This window comes from Sciurus carolinensis, chromosome 9 (assembly GCF_902686445.1).
Source record: "Sciurus carolinensis chromosome 9, mSciCar1.2, whole genome shotgun sequence".
In the NCBI taxonomy this organism is placed as follows: Eukaryota; Metazoa; Chordata; class Mammalia; order Rodentia; family Sciuridae; genus Sciurus; species Sciurus carolinensis.
Window position 1 is genome coordinate 7336226 of NC_062221.1, and position 19364 is coordinate 7355589.

A 19364-nucleotide genomic window follows, 5' to 3' on the forward strand; every position below is an offset into this window, starting at 1 on the left:
TTCCCTCCTTTCCTATTTCATGGAATACTTTGAGGAGTATCAGTATTAGTCTTCTTTGAAGGTCTTGTAGAACTTGGCTGAGAATCCATCTGGTCCCGACTTTTCTTTGTTGGTAGGTTTTGTATTTCATTGCTTCAAATTGATCTGTTGAAATTGTATATGTCCTCCTGATTCAATTTGTGTGGCTCATATGTCTATAGAAATTTGTTGATATCTTTGAGATCTTCTATTTTGTTGGAGCATAGATTTTCAAAGTAGCTTGTAATTATGTTTTGCATTTCGATGGTGTCTGTTGTGATATTTTCTTTCTCATCATGCATTTTAGTAACTTGAGTTTCCTCCCTCCTTCTCTTCCTTAGTGTGGCTAAAGTGCTTATTAATTTTGTTTACTTTTTCAAAGAACAAACTTTTTGTTTTGTCAATTTTTTGAATTGTTTCTTTTGTTTCAATTTCATTGATTTTGATATGGTGTATAATTGTTCTTATTTTCCTCTAAGAATTTTTTGATCTCCTCCCTAATGTCTTTTGCTGTCCATGAATCATTTAATAGCATAATAACAATAGAATATTCTACAGGTGTTGGAGTAGTTTCTGTTTTCTATTTTATCATATCTAGTTCCATTCCATATGATATGATAGAATTCAAGGTAGTATCTACTTTTTTGTATTTAGTAAGAGTTGTGGCATAACATATGAGCTATTTTAGAGAAGGATCCATGTGCTGCTGAGAAAAAAGTGTATTTGCTTGTTGATGGATAGAAAACTCTATGTCTGTTAAGTCTAAATTATTGATTATATTATTGAGTTCTGTTGTTTCATTGTTCAGTTTTTGTTTGGAATATCTATCCAAAGATAGAGGTGTGATAGAGGTGTGTTAAAGTCACCCAGTATTATTGTGTTGTGGTCTGTTTGGTTCCTGGAATTGAGGATGATTTTTTTTTTTTTTTTTTTGCGGTGCTGGGGATCAACCCAGGGCCTTGTGCTTGCAAGGCAAGCACTCTACCGACTGAGCTATCTCTCCAGCCCGAGGAGGATTTTTTGATTTACATGAATGCGCCATTGTTTGGGGCATAAATATTTATGATCGTTATGTCTTCCTGATTTATGGTTCCTTTAAGCAGTATGGAATGTCCTTCCTTATCCCTTCTAACTGTGGCTTAAAGTCTACTTTATCTGATATGAGGATGAAAACTCCTGCTTTTTTACTGAGTTGTGTGCATGGTATGTTTTCTCCCATCCTTTCACCTTGAGTCTGTAGATGTCTTTTTCTATGAGATGAGTCTCTGGAAGGCAGTGTATTGTTGGGTTAATTTTAAAAATTCAATCAGTCAGTCTATGTTTTTTGACTTATGAGTTTAGACCCTTAATATTAAGCATTATTATTGAGATCTGATTTGTATTCCTGGTCATTTTGACTTATTTCTCCTTCAGTTGACTTTTCCTTTAGGGTAGTTCCTCCCTTTGCTGACTTACACTGTTTTTTTTCATTTCCTCCTCATGGAATATTTTGCTGAGAATGTTCTGTAGTGTAGGCTTTCTATTTGTAAATTCTTTTAACTTTTGTTTATCATGGGAGGATTTTGTCAATAAATCTGAAGGTTAGTTTTGCTGGGTATAAGATGCTTGGTTGGTATCTATTTTCTTTCAGAGGTTGAAATATGTTGTTTCAGGCCCTCCTAGCTTTTAGGGTCTAGGCTGAGAAATCTGCTGATATACTAATTGATTTCCCCCTATATGTAATCTGATGCTTTTCCCTCACAGTCTTTAAAATTCTATCTTTATTTTGTATGTTGGGCATCTTCATTATAATGTGACTTGGTGTGGATCTGTTGTAATTTTGTACTTTTGGTGTCTTGTAAGCCTCTTGTATTTGATTTTCCATTTAATTCTTCAGGCTTGAGAAATTTTCTGATATTCTTTTTTTTTTAATTTATTTTTATTGTAAACAAATGGGATACATGTTGTTTCTGTTTGTACATGGAGTAACAGCATACCATTTGCATAATCATACATTTACATAGGGTAATGATGTTTGATTCATTCCGTTATTTTTTTCCTTCCCCCCTCACCCCTCCCACCTCTCTTTTCCCTCTATACAGTCCCTCCTTCCTCCATTCTTGCCCCCCTCCCACCCCCCATTATGTGTCATCATCCGCTTATCAGTGAGATCATTCATCCTTTGGTTTTTTGAAATTGGCTTATCTCACTTAGCATGATATTCTCCAATTTCATCCATTTGCCTGTAAATGCTGACATTACTTCATTGAATAGATTGTTCATTCTTTTGGTTTCTCTGTGCCTTCCTCAATCCCAGTAATTCTTAAAGTTGGTCTTTTCATGTTATCCCATAATTCTTGGAGGTTCTGTTCATGATTTCTTACCATCTTCTCTGTGTGGTCAACTTTATTTTCAAAATTAACTATTTTGCCTTCATTGTCTGACTTTCTCTCTTCCAAGTGATCTAGTCTGTTGGTGGTGCTTTCTATTGAATTTTTAATTTGGGTTATTGTTTCCTTCATTTTGAGGATTTCTGGGTTTTGTTTTTTCAGAATCTCTATCTCTTTTTTGAAATGATCTTTTGTTTCCTGCATTTGCTCTTGTAATTGTTTTTTTGGAGTGATCAATCATTGCCTGCTTTTGTTCTCTTATCTCATTCTTTACTTCAAGGATCATTTTAATTATATACATTCTGAACTCCTTTTATGACATTTCTTCTACCATGCTGTCAATGGATTCTATTAATATGGCTTCTTAGTTTGCATGGGGTACTTTCTTTCCTTGCTTTTTCATGTTGTTCACGTATCTTTCCCTCTAGCAGTGCAGATCTGAGGTACTGCAGTTTCCCCCATATAGGTTTATACTGTCCCTGCAGGTTTCCATTACCTCACCTTTGAGAGGGAGATCAATATTAGCAGCACCCAATACAAACAATATGCAGCCTTAAATCAAATAGCCCCTATGAAGACATTAACAGTGTTGTTATAATAAACAGAGGGGATGAGTTTGATTATTATCTACAGTATAACCAAAAGGTTTGCAATGTGGTCTACAATTTCTAATGATGGACAAAGAGGCTAGGGAGAGTGTAGGATGTGACTGTCAATGGGATAAGAAGTGAGTATATAGAGGTACTAGATCATCGGAAGAGTAAAGTGGGATCAAAAGAAATTGGTTGTTATAATGAGAAAAGTGAGAAAGAGACTCTGAGGAAACAGGTAAATAAGAGGAAATAGAGTGAGAAAAATAAAAGAAATATAAAAAGTTAAAATTAAAAAAAAATCTACAATATAATTGTCATATACTATTCAAACCACCAGTCCTCAGTAGCCTGATGCATTATAGGTACCTGACAATGAGCTTCTAGTCTCCAACAGGTGTCTCAGGATCAGAGCTGCCCCACCTAAAGATGGCGGCTTCATCTTCAGGATAATACAAGATGGCTGCACAGGTTTCCGAACATGTTGGTAGATGGGGAGATTGCAGAGCAGGCCTGGGCACTCATTCCTCAAGGGTTGGCAGGCCTGAGTCTTCACTGAAGATCCTGGGTGGGCAGGCCTGGGTCCTCCTACAGTATTATTTATTTGGTTCTTACAGGATTCAGGCTAATCTTCTCTTAAAATATTTTCTCAATCTTTATCTTTTTCCTCCTCAATATGCAATTCACAAATATGTACACATTGCTTAACTTATATACTTATATATTTCTTCTGCCAGGCTAAAGGACTTCTTTAAAATCTTTCCAATGAGAAAGATTAATATCACCTGTTCTTTTCTTTGTCCCTTATGAGGTAGGAAATATAAAGTGAGCTTGTTTTAGCAACTGGTCTGTCACACTGACTTCCACCAGCATGGTAGAGAAACAGATTGATGTATTAGGTAGGCACAGGGGTGAATACATAATTGGATACCTGCAAAAAAGAGAGAGAAAGCAAACAGAAATAGAAGACTATGTACCCAGGTAAAAACATTCATAAGAGAGACATACTTTTGTTAAAATAAAAGTTGTGGGACTTAACTTTAATCATTGGAATTGATAGGGGACAGATAGATGTGAGTGGTGGGAACACAGGTTAAGGGAATAATTCTTCAACCAGGTCCACTGTGATGACCACCACATTCTTTATTTTCCAACAAGCAATTTACCCGCAGCCCTGCCTGGCCTAAGTGGACAAGTTATGTTACATTTGTTAGCAAACTACCTGTTATCTGCAAGAGAAATGCAGGCCTGAAATAATGCTGATAAGAGGAACCCAAGTTACCCTAAAGGAGGAGACTTTTGTGAGCCTTTTCACAGATCAGATTCTGAAACTTAGGGAGATAAAATCTATAAGAATTTATGGTTAAGGACCCAATTAGAACAGTTAGCATGGGCTAAGGTGACCTAGAGTTGCCATGGTAGTGGGTACTTGAAAGTCAGATGTCCTCCTGCTGTCAATCAAAAGTCAAGAGGTGACCTGGGTGGGACTCTCTGGAAACTTCTCCGGATCCCAAATAAAACTGGAGTGCAGGAGGAGTGCACTGTCCTTCTGCTCTCTGAGAGGACCCACTCTGTTCCTTGAGAGTGTCCCCCTTCCCTTTTCCTATCCTGTCAATAAACTCATGCCTGTTACTCTGACTGACATGTCTGAAATGATCACAAGAACTGGGGTTTGAAGGTCGTCTTTGCACTGCCTAAGTTTTCCAGAAGGCCCCAGCCCTGTACCATTGTCAGAAACCTGGGCCATTACGGTGGCATTTCATCCTTGGTATGCCTTTCCCTCTCCATATGAACTCACTAGATCATTTTTCTTTCTTCCTCTCTTCCTTTTTGTTACTGAGGATTGGACCCAGGGACACTTAGCCAGTTGCTTAGGGCCTTGCTAACTTGCTGAGACTGGGCTTGAACTATGCCATCCTCCAGCCTCAGCCTCCCCATCTGCTGAGATAACAGGTGTGTGCCACCATGCCTGATTCTGTTTCTTTAACAAACTTTCAAAACAGAGGACAGGTGAGAACCAGTCTGGAGGTCCCTAAGGAGACACATTTCCGCCCACACTTGAACACATGAGCACCACTCTAACGTCACATCCCTGGGGGGTATGAGAGTCCACCTCTTGCACCTGCCACTCTTCCTGGTGGGAAGGTTGTGCTTCTGAAGGGCACGCCCACACTACCTGCTTGTTGGGTTCTTCCCATGGGAGGTTTGGTGTTGTTATTTCTCTTCTTTCCCTCCTCATTTTGTAGTTCTATATTGTGAACCTCTTTGTTATTATTTTGCCATATTGTCTCATGTTATTTCCAGTATTTCTATAGATTCATACATTGTCAGTGGACTTTTATTCATTGAAATAGTCATACATTAATAATGCATGCTTTTCTTCCTTTATCCAGTTGTTTGAAGTAGGGTAAACAGTATTGTATAATCTTTGTTCAATCATGAATTTCCATTGCAACCCTAGTGTATTATTTATTTGGCTCCTTTAGGACTCAGACTTTCCATAAACAAATGACAGAAACAACAGAATTATTTTATTGTACCTGGAAAAGAATAAATCTAAATGATTCCTGAATGTTTTGCTGTACAATGAAAATCACAACTATTAAGCATGTGTGTTAGTCAACTTTGTGCTGTTGTGACCAAAAATATCCAAGAAGTACAACTTGGAGGAAAAAAAAATTCTTTTGGCTCATGGTTTAGAGGCTTCAGTCCATGGCTGGCCAATCCGTGCTCTGGGCCTGAGGTGAGGCAGAGCATTAGGGTGAAAGGGTGTATTGGAGAAAAGCTGCTGAGTTCATGGCAGCTGGAAAGCAGAGAAAGGGAGAATATTTGGTAAGGGGTAAGGCAAACCCTTCCAGGGACCTACTTTTCCAACCATGTTCCATTTCCTGATCGTCCACTCAGCTCTCAAATAGATTAATTCACCAAGGAAGTGAGAGCCTCAAGATCCGATCGTTGCCTAAAAGCTCCACCTCTAATCACATAAGACTTTGTGGGACACGCAAGATCGAAATTTAACATCACATAAATGTTCTTTAAGAACTTTAAAAAGAGTTTGGTTGCAGAGTGTCAAATCCATAAATTTCTTTGACTTTTGTTATTGTTGGTACCAAGAAAGCAATTAAGGCTTGTTTATTCTAATTCAGATTTTCATTATGAGGACTTCAACATGCTTAAAAATTCCACAACCAATGTAGCATCCCAGTGAAGTATGCAGGGCACAAATAGAATATATTCTGACAAAAAACTTAGGGTGAAGAAATAGGCAATGAGCCTGAGTCACGTGGTGTTGAAAAGCACCGCTACTTCAGCAACTTTCAAAGTAGACTCTACAAAAGGTATCAGTTCAGTTTCACAAGTCATGCTGAACTTCTTTATAAATGAGTGATTTATGTAATCTGGGCAAAGGAAATAGGTAGTAAATCTTTTCTTGTTGAGAGAAGAGTTAATGAGCGAATATGAGCTCAGGTCACTGTTGTGCAAAACCAAATAAAACAACAACTGAAAAAACAAAACAAGCAAACAAAAAAAGTGACTGAATTAGCTAATGTATCCTGGGTCTCCCAGGGCCTGGGCTCTTAGTTTTGTGAATTCACTCTAAAATATAATTTTATACTCCAAAGTGCCATTTGTCATTTAAGATTGGTACCTCATTCAAATAAGTATATATAAAATTTTCATTCCTGTCATTACATAAACTTGCCCAGACAGTAGAAATCACTTTTCATGAGATCATATGTGGAAGAAAACCCAGATTTGAATTCTGATCCGGTTGTCTTCTGCAGATTGTGCACTTTGTTTGTGCACGTGGCCTGCAGAGCTGGACGATGCTGACGTGGCTGTCGATGCATCTGGCAGGTGACCGCTGCTCCGGACTGCAGGGCCCTTACCTACCCACTCCAGCGGTCCTACTCAGTGTTCCAGATCAAGCTTGCTTATCACTGCTTTGGGGCTCCCAGCCAGAACACCTTTTCCTCATGTCACATGTTAGAAACTTACACTGTGCATGGGGAGAGGCACTGTGGACCAAGGAGAAAGAAAGGCATTGAAGTGACAGGTTTCAGCATGGCTTCCCCACGGGATGGACGCAGAGGCACTCAGGAGAGTGGTGAGAAGACCAAGTCCAAGTTGAGATTTGAGGCTTTTTTTTTTTTTTTTTTTTTTTTTTTGGTAACCCTACCCTCTTTGCTGTCTGTGGCAACTGTAGCCACCTCCCAGACCAGTGAAACCAGTCCCCTCAATTGAATGGTCCCAGGAGTGTCTTGGCCTATACCCTGAGGTCATTCTCACTTTCCCATCACTCAGCAGTTACAAAATAAGTGCTAAAAATCAGTCAGTGCGTTTGAACACACGTGCTTAGTGAGTGGGCAGTGATGGTTTTCCCAGAGCAGTAGGCGTTCCTTGTAAAACGGTACTGCCGCTGGCGTAACTGTCCTCATTTGAGGGACTCATCCATTTGTGTGAGCATTTTTCAAGCTGGGCCCTGTACCAGGTGTCTGATGTGAAGCTGCCCAAGGTTCTCTGGGGGTTCAAGTTGATGGACGTAATCTCATACTTAGGAGTTGTAAGCTGGAACAAGAATTCCTGTACACCCCAAATCCAGATTCCCTGAGTAGCAACATTTTACCAAATTCATTTCAACCTTTTTCTTTCTTTCTTTCTTTTTTCTGACAAGAGTCGGCTGACTCCGTTGCTCTGGGTCTAAGGTGAGGTAGATCATGGTGGAAGGACTGAGGAAGAAAGCTGCTTAGCTCATGGCAGTCAAGAAGTGGGGGGGTGGGACAAAATATGAACCCTAAAATCCCACCCCCCAGTGAGCCACCCCCTCCAGTCACACCTACCTGCCTACAGTTACCACCCAGTAATCCATTCAAATTATTAATCCATCACAGGAATAAATCCATCAAGTGAATTAATCCACAGCTCTCATAATCCAATCATTTCACCTCTGAACATTGCTGCATGGTCTATCACATGAGCTCACTGGTGGTATCTCATACCCAACCCACAACATATGGCAGCGACTTTTTTTGAGGTACATAGGCGAGTTAGTTTGGTCTTCAGTTTGAGTTTTTGTGACATTTCCTCATGATAAAATTTGTGAGAAATTCTTGGTAGGCCTACAGCAGAGTGTTGAGTTCTTTCCAGTTTCCATGTACATCATAGGACACATGATGTCAATTTGTCCCAGTAATGGGAGTGCTGGCTTTGGTTGCTTGGCTAAAGTGGCATGGGCCAGGTGTCCAAAGTATTTTCCCTTTCTTGTTAGGAAGTAGCTGGTGACGAGAAACTTTGAATGTGCTTGTGTCCTATCATACCCTGAATTTCCGTCTGCCAATTTTAGCAGCCACAGTGACTTTTGTGTGAATCAATTACTAAGAAAGTTGGCAAATGGTGATTTTCTTTTTCCACCATTCTCTTTCCACTTACGGCTTTCTTCTGTGAGAAGGAGCATTCCCTCTGTTCCTGTTTGTTCAGTATTCATCCCAAGTCCAAGATGAGGACACACTATCTCTGCTGTTATTTAACATTGATCTAGAGATATAGACTACTGCAGCTAGACCAGAGAAGACCAATAGAGGCATAAGAATTAGAAAAGTAAAATGATCTCTTCTTGCAGATGATATGATAGTGCACTTGGAAAACCCTAGAGAATTAGTGATAAAAAAATCAGACAGAGGCCTGGGGATATAGCTCAGATGGTAGAGTGCTTGCCTCTCAAGCACAAAGCTCTGGGTTCAATCCTCAGCACCGCAAAACAAAACAAAACAAACAAAAACAAACAAAAACAAAGACAAAAGAAACCAGACAGGGAGGGGTAGAAAGTGCACCTGTGGACATGGTGGCATTAAAGGGTTGCAGGTGCGCGCACTGGTCGTTGTCCTCTCTGGTCTGTCTCCACCGTTTTTTGCTCGCTCTCTCTGGACTTCAGGAATGCCTTACTCCTTTCCATCTGTAGCCATGTGGTAGACTTCGCCACCATGTTTGAAGCACGCCTGGTCCAGGGGTTCATCCTGAAGAGGGTGCTGGAAACTCTTAAGGACCTCACCAGTGAGCCTGGCGGAACATCAGCTCTGGTGGAATAAATCTGCAGAGTGTGGACCCATCCCATGTCTCCTTGGTGCAGCCCACTCTGCTCCGAGGGCTTCAGCACATCCTGCTGTGACCACAACCTGGCCATGGGTGTGAACATCACCAACATGTTCAAAATACTAAAACGTGCTGGCAATGAAGACATTATTACATTAAGGGCTGAAGATAACGCGGACACCCTGGTGCTAGTATTTGAAACACCAAATCAAGAGAAAGTTTCAGACTATGAAATGAAGTTAATGGATTTAGATGTTCAACAACTTGGAATTCCAGAACAAGAGTAGAGTTGTGCAGTAAAGATGGCTTCTGGTGAATTTGCACGTATAGGCCAAGACTTCAGTCATATTGGAGATGCTGTTGTAATATCCTGTGCAAAAGATGGGTGAAAATTTCTGCAAGTGGAGAACTTGGAAATGGAAACATTGTCACAAACGAGTAAGGCTGATAAGAAGAGGAAGTTGTTACCTTAGAGATGAAGGAGGCGGTTCAGCTGACTTTTGCACCTAGGTACCTGAACTTCATTACAAACGCCTCTCCACTCTCTCCTATAGTAACACTTAGTATGTCTGCAGATGTACCCCTTCTTGTAGAGTACAAAATTGCTGACATGGGACAATTAAAGTATTATTTGGTTCCCAGAATTGAGGATGAAGAAGGATCTTAGGCATTCTTAAAATCTGAGGAAATAAAACTAAGCTCTTTGAGAAGTGCTTCTGAGATGCCATCATGCACTGAAAGTCTTTTCTGTCACCAAATTTGTAACAGAGTAGATATGTAGATAATGTTTTCTGTAAATAACCTGTTTTTCCCCGTTCTTTCTCTACAGCTTAAGGATAAAATCTAAAGTCAAGACTGGTCTTGTTAACCTAGAAATACTTTTGCCTTACTTAGGCAATACTTCTGGTGATTTTTATAATAAAAGGGTCTTGACTTTAAATGCAGTTTTAAAAATTGTTTTTATTTATTTATTTATTTATTTTTATTGTACACAAATGGGATACAAGTTGTTTCTCTGTACATGAAGGCATACCATTTTTGTAATCATACATTTACATAGGGTAATGATGTTTGATTCATTCTGTTATTTTTTCCTTCCCCCCACCCCTGCCACCCCTCTTTTTCCGCTATACAGTCCCTCCTTCCTCCATTTTTTTCTTTTTTTAAATTTTAATTTATTTTTATTGTAAACAAATGAGATATATGTTGTTTCTGTTTGTACATGGAGTAACAGCATACCATTTGCGTAATCATACATTTACGTAGGGTAATGTTGTTTGATTCATTCTGTTATTTTTTCCTTCCCCCCTATCCCTCCCACCCCTCTTTGCCCTCTATACAGTCCCTCTTTCCTCCATTCTTGCCCCCCTCCTACCCCCCATTATGTGTCATCATCTGCTTATCAGTGAGATGATTTGCCTTTTGGATTTTCGAGATTGGCTTATCTCACTTACCATGATATTCTCCAATTTCATCCATTTGCCTGCAAATGCCATAATTTTATTATTCTTTATTGCTGAGTAATATTCCATGGTATATACATACCACAGTTTCCTTATCCATTCATCAATTGAAGGACATCTAGGTTGGTTCCACAGTCTGGCTATTGTGAATTGAGCAGCTATGAACATTGATGTGGCTGTATCTCTGTAGTATGCTGATTTGAAGTCCTCTGGGTATAGGCCAAGGAGTGGGATAGCTGGGTCAAATGGTGGGTCCATTCCAAGTTTTCTAAGGAATCTCCACACTGCTTTCCAGAGTGGCTGCACTAATTTGCAGCTCCACCAGCAATGTATGAGTGTACCTTTTTCCCCACATCCTCTCCAATACCTATTGTTGTTTGTGTTCTTGATAATCGCCATTCTAATTGGGGTGAGATGGAATCTTAGTGTAGCTTTGATTTGCATTTCTCTTATTACTAAAGATGGTGAACATTTTTTCATATGTTTGTTGATTGCTTGTAGACTTCTTCTGTGAAGCATCTGTTCATATCCTTAGCCCATTTGTTGATTGGGTTATATGTATTCTTCGTGTAGAGTTTTTTGAGTTCTTTATATATTCTGGAAATTAGTGGTCTATCTGAAGTATGAGTGGCAAAGATATTCTCCCACTCTGTAGGCTCTCTCTTCACATTGCTGATAGTTTCCTTTGCTGAGAGAAAGCTATTTAGTTTGAATCTATCCCAGTTGTTGATTCTTGTCTTTATTTCTTGTGTCATGGGAGTCCTGTTAAGGAAGTCTGATCCTAAGCCAACAAGGTGAAGATTTGGACCTACTTTTTCTTCTATAAGATGCAGGGTCTCTGGTCTGATTTCAAGGTCCTTGATCCATTGTGAGTTGATTTTTGTGCAGGGTGAGAGATAGGGGTTTAGTTTCATTCTGTTGTATATGGTTTTCCAGTTTTCCCAGCACCATTTGTTGAAGAGGCTATCTTTTCTCCATTGCATATTTTTGGCATCTTTGTCTAGTATGAAAAAATTGTATTTATTTGGGTTTGTGTCCATGTCCTCTATTCTGTACCATTGATCTACCTGTCTATTTTGGTGCCAATACCATGCCATTTTTGTTACTATTGCTTTGTAGTATAGTTGAAGTTCTGGTATTGTGATACCCCCTGCTTCATTCTTCCTGCTAAGGATTGTTTTAGCTATTCTGGGTTTCTTATTCTTCCAGATGAATTTCATGATTGCTTGCTCTATTTCTGTAAGGTATGTCATTGGGATTTTAATTGGAATTGCATTGAATCTGTATAGCACTTTTAGTATGGCCATTGTGCAAATATTAATTCTGCCTATCCAAGAACATGGGAGATCTTTCCATCTTCTAAGGTCTTCCTCAATTTATTTCTTCAATGTTTTATAGTTTTCATCGTAGAGATCTTTTACCTCTTTGGTTAGATTGATGCCCAAGTATTTTATTTTTTTTTAGGCTATTGCAAATGGAGTTGTTTTCCTCATTTCCCTTTCAGCTGTTTTGTTGCTTGCGTATAAAAATGCTTTAGATTTATGCATGTTGATTTTATAGCCTGCTATTTTGCTGAATTCATTGATGAGGTCTAGAAGTTTTCTGGAGGAATTTTTTGGATCCTCTAAATATAGAATCATGTCATCTGCAAATAGTGACAGCTTAAGTTCCTCTTTTCCTATTCGTATCCCTTTAATTTCTTTAGTCTGCCTAATTTATCTGGCTAGAGTTTCGAGGACAATGATGAATAGAAGTGGTGAAAGAGGACATCCCTGTCTTGTTCCCATTTTTAAAGGGAATGGTTTCAGTTTTTCTCCATTAAGAATGATGTTGGCCATGGGCTTAGCATAAATAGCCTGTACAATGTTCAGGTATGTTCCTACTATCCCTATTTTTTCTAGTGTTTTGAGCATGAAGGAGTGTTGTATTTTGTTGAATGCTTTTTCTACGTCAATTGAAATAACCATATGATTCTTATCCTTAAGTCTATTGACATGATGGATTATGTTTATTGATTTACTGATGTTAAACCATCCTTGCATTCCAGGGATGAATCCCACTTGATCATGGTGCACGATTTTCTTAATATGCTTTTGGATATGGTTTGCCAGTATTTTGTTAAGGATCTTTGCATCTATATAGAATTCATCAAGGATATTGGTCTAAAATTTTCTTTCCTTGATGTGTCTTTGCCTGGTTTGGGTATGAGGGTGATATTAGCTTCATAGAATTTCTAAGTTTGGTAGGGTACCCTCTTTTTCTATTTCCTGGAATACTTTGAGAAGTTTTGGAATGAGATCTTCTTTGAAGGTCTTGTAGAACTCAGCTGAGAATCCGTCTGGTCCCGGGCTTTTCTTGGATGGTAGGTTTTTAATGGCTTCTTCTATTTCATTGCTTGACATTGATCTGTTTAAATTGTTTATGTCCTCCTGGTTCAGTTTGGGAGGAGCATATGTCTCTAGAAATTTGTCAATGTCTTCGGTAGACTCTCTTTTGTTGGAATACAGATTTTCAAAGTAGCTTCTAATTATGTTCTGTATCTCAGTGGTGTCTGTTGTGATATTTCCTTTTTCATCATGAATTTTAGTAATTTGAGTTTTCTCTCTCCTTCTCTTTGTTAGTATGGCTAAGGGTTTGTCTATTTTGTTTACTTTCTCAAAGAACCAACTTTTTGTTTTGTCAATTTTTTGAATTGTTTCTTTTGTTTCAATTTCATTGATTTCAGTTCTGATTTTAATTATTTCCTGTCTTCTACTACTTTTGCTGTTATTCTGTTCTTCTTTTTCTAGGGCTTTGAGCTGTAATGTTAGGTCATTTAGATGTTGACTTTTCATTCTTTTCTGGAATACACTTCATGCAATGAATTTTCCTCTTAGTACCGCTTTCATAGTGTCCCAGAGATTTTGATATGTTGTATCATCATTCTCATTGACCTCTCAGAATTTTTTTTATCTCCTCCCTGAAGTTTTCTGTTATCCATGTTTCATTCAATAGCATATTATTTAGTCTCCAGGTGTTGGAGTAATTTCTGTTTTTTATTGATTTCTACTCTCAGTCCATTATGATGTGATAGAACACAAGGCAGTATCTCTTTTTTTTTGCATTTCCTTAGGGCTGCTTTGTGGCACAACATATGGTCTATTTTCAAGAAGGTTCCATGTGCTGCTGAGAAGAAAGTGAATCTACTCGTTGATGGATGGAATATTCTATTATATGTCTATTAAGTCTAGGTTATTGATTGTGTTATTGAGTTCTGTGGTATCTTTGGTTGGTTTTTGTTTGGAAGATCTATCTAGTGGTGACAGCGGTGCATTAAAGTCACCCAGAATTATTGTGTTGTGGTCTATGTGGTTCCTGAAATTGAGAAGGATTTGTTTGATGTATAGGGATGCACCATTGTTTGGGGCATCAATATTTACTATTGTTATGTCTTCCTGATTTATGGTTACCTTAAGCAGTATGAAATGACCTTCTTTATCCCTTCTGACTAACTTTGGCTTGAAGTCCACTTTATCTGATATAAGGATGGAAACCCCCACTTTTTTACTGAGTCCGTGTGCATGGTAGGTTTTTTCCCATCCTTTCACCTTTAGTCTGTGGATGTCTTTTTCTATGAGATGAGACTCTTGCAGGCAGCATATTGTTGGGTCTTTCTTTTTAATCCATTCTGCCAGTCTATGTCTTTTGATTAATGAGTTTAGGCCATTAATGTTCAGGGTTATTATTGAGATATGATTTGTATTCCCAGTCATTTGGCTTATTTTTGGTTTTTAAGTTGACTTGGTTTCTCCTTTGCATGGTTTTTCTCTAAGGTAGTTCCTCCCTTTGCTGACCTACATTGTTGTTTTTCATTTTCTCCTCATGGAATATTTTGTTGAGAACATTCTGTAGCACAGGCTTTCTATTTGTAAATTCTTTTAACTTTTGTTTATCATGGAAGGATTTTATTTCATCTTCAAATCTGAAGGTTAGTTTTGCTGGGTATAGGATTCTTGGTTGGCAACCATGTTCTTTCAGAGCTTGAAATATGTTGTTCCAGGCCTTTCTAGCTTTTAGAGTCTGGGTTGAGAAGTCAGCTGCTATCTATATTGGTCTCCCCCTATATGTAATCTGATGCTTTTCTCTTGCGGCCTTCAAAATCCTATCTTTATTTTGAATGTTAGGCATTTTCATTATAATGTGCCTTGGTGTGGATCTGTTATGATTTTGTGCATTTGGTGTTCTGTAAGCCTCTTGTATTTGATTTTCTATTTCATTCTTTAGGCTTGGGAAATTTTCTGATATTATTTCATTGAATAGGTTGTTCATACCTTTGGTTTGTATCTCTGTGCCTTCCTCAATCCCAATAATTCTTAAATTTGGTCTTTTCATGATGTCCCATAGTTCTTGGAGATTCTGTTCATGATTTCTTACCATCTTCTCTGTTTGGGCAACTTTATTTTCAAGATTAAATATTTTGTCTTCATTGTCTGAGGTTCTGTCTTCCAAGTGGTCTAGTCTTTTGGTGATGCTTTCCATTGAGTTTTTTATTTGGTTTGTTGTTTCCTTCATTTCAAGGATTTCCTGTTTTTTTTTTTTTTTTTTTTTTTTTTTTTTTTTTTTTTTTTTTTTTTTTTTTTTTTTTTTTAGAATCTCTATCTCTATCTCTTTGTTGAAATGATCTTTTGTTTCCTGCACTTGCTCTTTCAGCTTATTGGTATTATCATTCATTGCCTGCATTTGCTCTCTTATCTCATCCTTTGCTTCGCGAATCATCTTAATCATGTAAAATCTGAAGTCCTTTTCTGACATTTCTTCTAACATACTGTCATTGGATTCTATTAATATAGAATCTAGATTTGTTTGGATCATTTTCTTCCCTTGTTTTTCATGTTGTTCATGTATCTTCCCCTCTAGCAGTGCAGATCTGGGATATTGCAGATTTCCCCCTATAGGCTTATAGTGGCCCTATAGGTTTCCAAAACCCTTTCTTTAAGTGGAGATCAATATTAGCAGTGCCCAATTCAGATACTATGCAATCCTAGACCAAATGGCCCCTATAAGGACGATAACAAAATTGTCATAATAAAGAGAATGAGTTAAAATATTATCTTCAATAAAACAAACAGATTTGCAATAAGGTCTGCAGTTTCTAGTGGAGGACAAAGAGGATGCAGAGGGATGTAGAATGTGGCTGTTAATGGGATAAGAAAAGATTATACAGAAGTTCTAGATAATAGAAAGGGTGAGAGTGTAATCAAAAGAAATTGGATGTTAGCATGCAAAAAAGAGAGAAAGAGACTCTGAGGGAACAGGTAAACAAAAGGAAAAGAGAGCAAGAAAAGTAAAGAAATAAAAACTTAAAATTTTCTATAAGGAGTAAAAAAGAAAATCTACAGTATAATAGTCATATACTAATGAAACCTCCCAGTGTTCAGTAGCCTGATGCATGAGAGGTACCTGACAATGAGCTTCAAGCCTCCAGCAGGTGTCTCAGGATGGGATTTGCCCCACCCAAAGATCGGAGCTACGGCTTCCAGGATTATTCCAGATGGCTGCTCTGGCTTCGAAATGTGTTGGCAAATGGGGAGCTGCAGCTCAGGGTGTGGACATGGTCAGCTGGAGGTCCTGGAGGCAGGGTGTGGTTGGTCAGGCAGGGGTCCTGGAAGTCGGGTGTGTTTGGTGTGGTTGTGGGATCCTGGAGGCCGGGTGCAATCAGTCGGTCTGGGGTCCCGGTGATAGGGCACAGTCAGTTGGTCTGGGGGTCCTGGTGGCAGGGAGCAGTGAGTTGATGTGAGGGCCCCAGAGGCAGGGAGTGATCGGTCGGGCTGAGGGATCCTGGAGACGGAGCTCAGTCAGTACGGCCAGGGGTCCTACAGGGCCTGGCTGTTGTCTCAAAATGGCAGCAGCCATGTGTAATCAAACCTGCAGATACTGTGACAGAGAACTTCCAGGCAATAGCAGGCAGCTGGTGCTCCACTGGCGGTCGGCGATCCATTTGCTGACTGTTGTCGGGTGATCGGGAGGTGAACCTCTGCGTTGGGTGATGGATAGGTGTAAGGCAGGCGATGGACTGGCCAGAGGCAGGAAAGTGGCGGATGATAGGTGCCTGACAGTGAGCAATCTGCACTCTAAGAAGGCGACAATATGCTAGCAGACTGCAGGTCATCACAGCAGACAAATGGGGTAAACACCAGGGAATCGATAAGCAGCAAAAACTGCCTCATCAAGAAACAGATATCCTCTGTTTGAAACCAGAGTTACGGAGCGACAAGGAATGCAGCCTCCCTCTAGTCCACCATCTTGGATCCCCCTGTTTTTTGATTTAAATAAAGTTATCTGAATTTAAAAAAATATCAGATAGGAGGACCAAGTTGGCAGGATACAATTGAAATACAAAACCAATGGCCCTCATATGCACAAGCAGTTATAACCCTTAAATGCACAAATCAGCAAAGAATAAAATTAACAACAAAATGTAAAATGTATATAAAAAATCCTTAAGACTTGAAAGACACAAAAGTAGGTTTGAATGCATGGAAAGACCCCCTTCTTCTTGGATATGATGATTTAAGGTTAAAAGTCTCATGTCCCTAAATTAATTTAGAAAGTTCAATTCTAATTTAAAAATACTAATAAAATTTCTTTATGGGGCTATACACTAATTTCAAATGGAAAAATAAGCAAAAATACTCAGGAAAATATTGCAAAATAAAAGTCATGATGAAGGTCTAGAATTAGTCAATAAACCACAGCCCAAGTCCTCTAAAATAAAAACTGAGGTGCTGGTGCAGGCTGAGACAGCAAGAGTTAGGGTTAGCCAACAGAAGCACGTATGAGAATTCAGTATATGATGAAGGTGGTATCTCAATCAAATGGAGCTGGGATAACTGGATAGCCATCATAATATGCAGTCAATCAACAGCAAACACATTAGGAACTGGTGTCTGAATAATGAACTCATACAAGTACTAGGGAAAAAAAAAAAAAACACATAAGAAACAAATCATGGGCAAAATTTCCTATACCCCAGGAGCAGGGAAAGGATTTCTGTGTTTCAAAATAACAGAAAAGACTGATAGCTCTGACTACATTTGAAAAGAATCCTTTCTATGGGAAAACAAGCTCCAAACACCATAAATAAAAGACCCAAGAGAACCGAAAAACGGGGAGAAAAACGGTGGGAAAAGACTTCTCATGTGCCTAGCGGGTGGGAAGCTGCGAGGACCGTCCTTCCTTATTTTGGAGAAGTCAGTCGCAACACAAAGGCTTGGTATTCTTAGGAACACAAATGCTGCTGGGTTGCTAGGTAACCGAGGAAACCCCCCTCGCCCCTCCACCGGTGTTGAGAAGCTCGCTCCAGGCGGAAACCCTCGTGGGTCACACGCGGCGCTGCATCAGCTAGATAGCGCTCTGGTGTCCTCTGGGGGAGGCCGAAGGTGCATTGGTCACGTAACTCTCTGATTTTTCCATATATATATGTATATATATATATGGAAAGTATATATAAAATATATACTTTTTTAAAGTGGGTGATGAGGATTCACTCCAGAGCTCACGTATGCATTGCACCACTGAGCCACACCCCCCGGCCTCCCTTTTTATAATTAAAAAGAAACCCCAGACGCATGTTAACTCCTAGAATCAGTTGGCAGGTTTTGCAAAGCCACGCCCCCCCAAACGTCAGCCAATCACAGATTCTCTCCAATAAATCCACTGAGAGTTAACAATCACACCGGGATATCCACTCTTCTACAGATGATGTCAAGTCCTTTTGCCTCTGAAGTGCACCTCCCTATCCCTGTGGGCCCCCCATTTCCCAAATGCCCCCTGTAGGGTCAACAGCCTGCTGCACTGGGAGAGACTTGAGGGCATGATAAACCCTGTGTTGGCTTTTTCCGCTACATATTGAATGGCTGTCTCATCATCCTTTGACACCAAACCCTAGAACTCAGATCATCATTCTGATTGCCGTGTGAGCATTATATCATGGGAATGCAGCAGCGAAGTAGAAACCCCTTGAGGCAGTTAGAAAAAAAATAAACTTTGTTCTTATCCCTAAACCCATCAACTTGCAGGCTGGCCTGGAATTCTGGGGCTCACGTGATCCTCCAGCGTCAGCCTCCCCAGAGCTGCACCTGTAGGTGGCAGACAACAGCCTGAGCTCTCAAGCTGCTGAAAATCTTATGTGGGGAGCAAACTCTTGAAGTTATGAAAATAGAGATTAATCTGGCATTAAACACCGACATGGAGGAAAATAACACAAAGAGCCAAAAGGAGTTGCAACTCTTTGCAAAACAAAGCCAATTTCATCAATAAGAAAAAAATTTCAATAACTCATCTAAAAAAATGAGTAAAGGACATGAAGAGAATTTCTGGAAAAGAAAATGTAAGTGGCTGTAAAACACACAAACATCTTCAACATAATGAAGGTGCAAACCGAGTCCACACTATAATGGGCATTTTCACTGATGAGATTTCCGAAGACCCAAAAAACGTGGTGGGGTGCTCTCGTCTGCCCGCTGATAGGCGTGGCAACACGAATGACGTGCGGGACAAGCGTCTGGCACCAGCGCAGTTTTGAAAACACACCCGCCGTTGGAACCAGCAAGTCCACTCTCCGGCTGACCCTGTTGGCGGTGTCCACTGTGCGGCACGATCGCCGGGCAGGCGGTTGGTGGCGTCACTGCGCACGGCAGCAGGACACCGGACGCCCCCGAGCAAGGCCTGCGCCTACCGCACCCCGCCAGCGCGCGGGCGTCACGTGGGCGGGCGCGGCCCCGGGACATCCCCGGCGGTCACGTGGGCGCCGGGCCACGTGACGTGCCCGCTTCCGGCCTGCTGGCTGCGGCGGG

General features: G+C 39.9%; 1 pseudogene; it reads left to right on the top strand.

Annotated features, from left to right (window-relative positions):
- Positions 1-8958: 8958 nt before the first annotated feature.
- Positions 8959-9734, top strand: LOC124993516 (proliferating cell nuclear antigen-like; annotated as a pseudogene).
- Positions 9735-19364: the final 9630 nt, after the last annotated feature.